We start from the raw sequence: 7,144 nt of genomic DNA, 5'->3' as shown, positions 1-7,144 counted from the left end.
AAAATATTTGTGAAAACCGTAAACTCTCTTTCCCAAAAGAGTTTACTCTACCGTAGTGCTGATTAAATCTAAAGCAACGCTATTGAAAGGTGGAAGCGAAGTCTTAGTAAAGCAGTGTTTCACAATAAATTCGGATATTTGTGGTTACAACTTTTGAAAAGTTGCGGTGACCATGTTAGAGCTACATTAACCTCCGGTCAAATCGCTAAAAATGAAGATAGAGGTTTATATTATTAGAGTGATTTTAATATTACACAAATATTTGAGATATAAAGCAAGAATGCTATAAGTTAACTTGCAGACATTGTTTTGCAATAAATAATCTTTTTCTTCTTCTTAGTTGGCGTAGACACCGCTTACGCGATTATAACCGAGTTAACAACAGCGCGCCAGTCGTTTCTTCTTTTCGCTACGTGGCGCCAATTGAATATTCCAAGCGTAACCAGGTCCCTCTCCAACTGGTCCTTCCAACGGAGTGGAGGTCTTCCTCTTCCTCTGCTTCCCCCGGCGGGTACAGCGTCGAATACTTTCAGAGCTGGAGTGTTTTCGTCCATTCGGACAACATGATCTAGCCAGCGTAGCCGCTGTCTTTTAATTCGCTGAACTATGTCAATGTCGTCCTATATCTCGTACAGCTCATCGTTCCATCGAATGCGATATTCGCCGTGGCCAACGCGCAAGGGACCATGAATCTTTCGCAGAACTTTTCTCTCGAAAACTCGCAACGTCGACTCATCAGTTGTTGACAACGTCCAAGCCTCTGCACCATATAGCAGGACGGGAATTATGAGCGACTTATAGAGTTTAATTTTTGTTTGTCGAGAGAGGACTTTGCTTCTCAATTGTCTACTCAGTCCGATGTAACACCTGTTGGCAAGAGTTATTCTGCGTTGGATTTCCAGGCTGACATTGTTGGTGGTGTTTACGCTGATTCCAAGATAGACGAAATTATGTACAGCTTCAAAGTTATGACTGTCAAAAGTGACCTGAGTGCCAAGTCGCGAGCGCGACGAGTGTTTGTTTGATGACAGGAGATATTTTCTGTGCTTCCTTGTCCAGTCTGGAGAAAGCAGAACTAACGGCGCGGGTGTTGAGGCCGATGATATCAATATCATCGGCATACGCCAGCAGCTGTACACTCTTATAGAAGACGGTACCTTCTCTATTTAGTTTTGCGGCTCGAACTATTTTTTCCAAAAACAGGTTGAAAAAGTCGCACGATAGGGAGTCGCCTTGTCTGAAACCTCGCTTGGGAGCTTACACAGCCGTATTAGTTTTGCGGGGATACCATATTCAGAGATCGCGACATAAAGGCAGCTCCTTTTCGTGCTGTCGAAAGCAGCTTTGAAATCGACGAAGAGGTGTGTCGATCCTCTTTTCATGGGTTTTTTCCAAGATTTGGTGCTTGGTGAATATCTGGTCGGTTGTTGATTTGCCAGGTCTAAAGCCACACTGATAAGGTCCAATCAGTTTGTTGACGGTAGAACCTTATATGCGATGTTGAGGAGGCTAATCCCACTGTAGTTGGCGCAGATTGTGGGGTCTCCTTTTTTATGGATTGGGCATAGTACACTTAAATTCCAATCGTTCGGCATGCTTTCGTCCGACCATATTTTACAAAGAAGCTGATGCATGCACCTTATCAGTTCTTCGCCGCCGTGTTTGAATAGCTCTGCCAGCAATCCGTCGGCCCCTGCCGCTTTGTTGTTCTTCAGGCGGGCAATTGCTATTCGAACTTCTTCATGGTCGGGCAATGGAACGTCTGCTCCATCGACGTCGATTGGGGAATCGGGTTCGCCTTCTCCTGGCGTTGTGCGTTCACTGCCATTCAGCAGGCTGGAGAAGTGTTCCCTCCATAATTTAAGTATGCTCTGGGCATCGGTCACTTGATCACCTTTGGGGTTCTACAAGAGTACGCTCCGGTCTTGAAACCTTCTGTAAGCCGCCGCATTTTTTCGTAGAATTTTCGAGCATTACCCCTGTCGGCCAGCTTATCAAGCTCTTCGTACTCACGCATTTCAGCCTCTTTCTTTTTCTGTGTGCAAATGCGACTCGCTTCCCTTTCCAACTCTCGGTATCTATCCCATCCCGCACATGTTGTGGTCGATCGTAACGTTGCGAGGTAGGCAGCCTGTTTTCTCTCCGCTGCGACACGGCACTCCCCGTCGTACCAGCTGTTCTTTTGCACTTTCCGAAAACCAATGGTTTCGGTTGCAGCTGTACGTAAGGAGTTTGAAATGCCGTCCCACAGTTCCCTTATACAGAGTTGTTGACGAGTGCTCTCAGAGAGCAGGAGTGCAAGCCGAGTAGAGAATCGTTCAGCTGTCTGTTGTGATTGCAGCTTCTCGACGTCGAACCTTCCCTGTGTTTGTTGGCGTGCGTTTTTTGCTGCACAGAGGCGGGTGCGAATTTTAGCTGCAACAAGATAGTGGTCCGAGGCGATGTTAGGACCTCGGAGCGCACGCACATCTAAAACACTGGAGACGTGTCTTTCGTCTATCACAACATGATTGATCTGGTTGTTGGCTTTTCGATCCGGAGACTGCCAGGTAGCTTGATGAATCTTTTTATGCTGGAATCTAGTTCTACAGATAACCATATTTCGGACCCCGGGAAGTCGATCAGCCTCAACCCATTTGGGAATGTTTCGTCGTGGAGGCTGAATTTACCGACCGTAGTGCTTAAGATACCTTCTTTGCCCACCCTGGCGTTAAAGTCGCCAAGCACGATTTTGACATCGTGGCGTGGGCAGATCTCATAAGTGCGCTCCAAGCATCCATAAAAGGCATCTTTGGTCACATCGTCCTTCTCTTCCGTCGGGGCGTGGGCGCAAATCAGCGATATGTTGAAGAACCTCGCTTTGATGCGGATTGTGGCTAGACGTTCATTCACCGGAGTGAATGATAGTACTCGGCGACGCAGTCTATCTCCCACCACGAATCCCACACCAAACTTGCGCTCCTTTATATGGCCACTGTAGTAAATGTCACAAGGACCTACTCGTCTCTGTCCTTGTCCCGTCCATCGCATTTCTTGGACGGCGGTGATGTCAGCCTTTATTTTCGCGAGGAAATCAACCAGCTGTGCAACGGCACCTTCCCAATTAAGGGACCGGATATTCCAGGTGCATGCCCTTAAATCGGGGGTCCCTCATCCGAGGCTGGTTGTTACTATTCATTGGGGGTGTTTTTTTACGTGGCGGGTCCCAAACCCAGCGCACAACCCTATGTAGCGGATATTTCGCCTTCTCACTTTAGCTCGCCTTCAAACGAATGTTCTTAGGCTACCCAGAGGATACTTGGTCAAAGACTAGAAGTCGTGAGCTGCTTGAGTCATATGTAAAAGAATTGTTTCTGGCCACTCCCAAGTGAATGGCGATCAGAGAACTTTCCTCACTTGCGTGAACTTCTACACATGACTCCATCCTCCTTTTAGAAAATATTTATTTTTAAAATCAAATTTCAGAAGATCAGCTGAGTTGAAGAAAGTAGAAATCAGATTCCAGTGTGGTGTGTTTAGAGTACGAAACTTTCTGTAGTCTGAGGGAATCAACTCGCCGGAACACTCAGAGTTTCCTATCGTATTGAGTACTTCGTGCATTTTAAATTTAACTATTTTAGGCTAAAAGGTACACTGTTATGAGTAAAACACGCTCTCTCATTTTCGTTAAGATAACTCACGTATTGGCCAATATATGCGGTACAAAGTCACCCGAGAGTTCGTAAATTTTTATGTTAAGTGTATGGGGGCTACGGATAGTATTTACCTGATTCAACCCATTTTAACACACAGACATACCTTTGTCAGAGAAGTATTATCCCTGAACTTCAGTTACATAGCTCACACTTTGGTCGATATTTTCGATCAAAAGTCAACCATAAGTACTGGGGTCCAAATATTCGGTACCTAGGGGCTTGAATGGTTATGATTGCATCTTAACAATTTTTGTACGGAAGATGGCTTACACTAAAGGCATTATTGGTACAAAGTTTCATCCCGTTATCTAAACGCTTCTTGATATGTAGTAGAAAGGTTATGAATCAAATGGAATTTAAAATTGTGTTATATGAGAAGTAGGCGTGACTCTAGTCTGATTTCGCCCATTTTCACAATGTTACATAAGAATACGAAAGTGATGCCACGTACTAAATTTTGTCGAAATTCGTTAGTCGGGTCACGAGATATCAGATTTCACCTATTAGTGTGGGTGCCACGCCCATCGTCCAATTTTCACACTGGCTCCAATAAAGTTCACTAATACTATCTCGAAGGTAAATTTTAATGTTTTTGGTGTATTTAGTTATTGATTTATTGCGCTTTTAGTTGGTCTTAACAGAACCGCCATATGGAGAGTGAACGGGGCTCTCATTCGATTTCATAAATTTTCACACTGTCGGTAGGAGTTGTTATAACATTTGCGCCCAACAAATTTGGTTGTTGTACCTTTAGTAGTTTAAACTTTTTATAGGCCGTGGCCGCGCCCACTTTTCAAAAAATTTTGCCACAGGTGCCCCTTGCTACTGCGATCCTCTGCTACAGCTTTATACCTCAATTTAATGTTCAGTTGTGGCACTTTATATCTTTTCGGTTAATGGCGAATTGTGGGCGTGGCAGTGGTCCGATTACGCCCATCTATGAGCTCATAATTTTTTTGTACTAAGGAACTTGTGTACCAAGTTTCATCAAGATATCTCAATTGTTACTCAAGTTACAGCTTGAATGGACGGACGGACAGACAGACAGTCTACCGGGTTTGAACTTTTCTAGTCATTGTGATCGTTTATATAGTATATGCATCACCCATCTATATCTTTTAGTTTTAGGTGATACGTGCAACCGTTAGTATTGGGGCTAAGGCGAATTACTTTGCGGGCAACGACTTAGATTTTGAAAAATAAATCAAGAATTCTAAAATTATGAATAAAATCTTACTATTTTTCATTCAGTGTAATACTGTGAAAATCAGCGCAATCGTATGACAGCTACACCTAATTTCTATACAACCAACTTTTAAATTTTATCTCATTCTTTCACTTAACAGAATACAAATCAAATATCAATAAAGTCATCTGTCATATTACAACTTACACCATCAAATATATGGACCCCAGCGCATATGCGAGATTTCTTAAAAGTGTTTAGCGACAAATATTCGAATTTATTGTGATGCACTGCGTCACTATGGCTTCGCTTACGCCTTTCAATGGCATTGCTATAGATTTAATCAGCTCCATGGAAGGGAAATTTATTACATAAACGCTTGGCTTTCTTCTAATACTAAAGCAAAAAAAAAAACCACTCTTACTAAGACGAGTGTTTTAAAAGATTGCGGTTTTCACAATTTTTTTTTGATAAGGAACCAAAATACGATTTAAGTTTCTTAAAGAATAAGAATTCGGTATTATATTTTAGTATTTGAGTAAGTGGAAGTGAGTTGGTCTGCAAACCCGATTTATTATGGAGGAAATATAAAAACAGTAACAGCAAACTAATAAATTTAAATAAACCAAAAGTGAGCAAGATGTATATAATATTCGCCTACATACTAATTCAACTGATCACAAACCAGAAATTTCTGTTGACGTACACTACTGAAATGAAGTTAATCAATACTACTGTTGAACCAGTCTCAACTTGGCCTCCCGATTGCTACAGGGATGAGAAGACTACTTGTCCTTGCGACGGCAATGTTTATTGTAATATATTCGACGGACTCAATAATATTGACATCAACTTTAATTCAAACTACCGGAAACTGTTATTTTGGAGAAACAAAAGCTAATATAAATTTTCTACTCGAGAGCATATTTCAGTCAACTTTACTTAAAATCCGTTATTTAGTAGTGGATGATTGTAAAAATTTTACACACGAAATATATATGAGTGGTAGTTTTCGGGAAATTCTAATAGATATGAATGAGCTGAATAAAGTAACATTAGTCTATAACACTGACCTTTCTGCAAAATCAAATTTCTTCAGATTTCCATTTTTGCTTCAACTGCAATTAATATAAATTCAACAGCAGACCAACTGACATATTTTCTAAACAAAACCAACTGGAAACGCTTACGCTTAGCGTACAAGGTCTAAGAAACCAGAACTTATCGCTGCAAAACTAGACGCAAACATACTTTAAAAACATCACTGCGCTCAGACAACTTGATTTAGCCGGAAATTATATGCAAATCTTGAACGCGAATATCAATGCAGCGCTAACGAAATTGAATTGTATGAATTTGAGCCGTAATGAAATCCGGGAATTGCCCGAAGATCTATTTGAAAATCAGCGTAAACTTTTAATACTGGATCTAAGTCACAATTTTTTGACATATCTAACGACACACCTTTTCGAACAAACTCCTTGGCTATGGCAATTGAAACTTGGTGGCAATCTCCTGCACGACACTACAAATCTTATGGAAAATCTGAAACCGCAGGATTATTAATACATAGGCTAGCTGTAAGTCAGAACAAACTGCAAACTATTTGGAGCACTGAGACTTACGTCAATACAACGCCAATGTTACTGACAAAATTTCGATACAGCAATATGGGCATGAATTTGGATTTAGCTAACAGTCTGAATTATATTACAGAGTTGCAATGGGAAAAGTACAAAGAGAACCAGTTTAACTCAAAAGCAATTAATTTAAATGGCAATCGTTTGCGCGAGTTCTCTTTGGATTGGCTTTTAAAAGCGGAAATTACATGCCGTTTTGAAATAAACCTAGAGCACAATTTGATTAAAAGCATGTTTGCTTCAAAAAATGTCTTTAATACAACAGATGATTGTGACCGCGAAATCAAAATGAATGGTAATCCGATAGTGTGCAATTGTAAATTTCCTTGGATTTACAGTGAAAACTATCGTTCGCTGTTCAATCGTTTGCAGTGCGTTCAGACGTCAACCAAACTAATAACAGATCTTGCGCAGCTGGAACGTAATGAATTGTGTGCTTGGGAACCGGTAATGTGTCCGAGCACATGCAATTGTTATACAAACTCTGAATTCCTGCACAGGCCGTGGCTACGATCGCCACGCTATATTATTATTATTATGGGATATATGGGCGATACGCAGTCAATACGTAGTCAAAGAAACTTAAAACATGTCTTTACATTCTCCGGCTGGACCCTGAAGCG

Source organism: Bactrocera tryoni, chromosome 2 (assembly GCF_016617805.1).
Source record: "Bactrocera tryoni isolate S06 chromosome 2, CSIRO_BtryS06_freeze2, whole genome shotgun sequence".
NCBI classification, from domain to species: Eukaryota; Metazoa; Arthropoda; class Insecta; order Diptera; family Tephritidae; genus Bactrocera; species Bactrocera tryoni.
The sequence above is the reverse complement of the archived record's forward strand: the minus strand, read 5'-3'. Positions refer to the sequence as shown.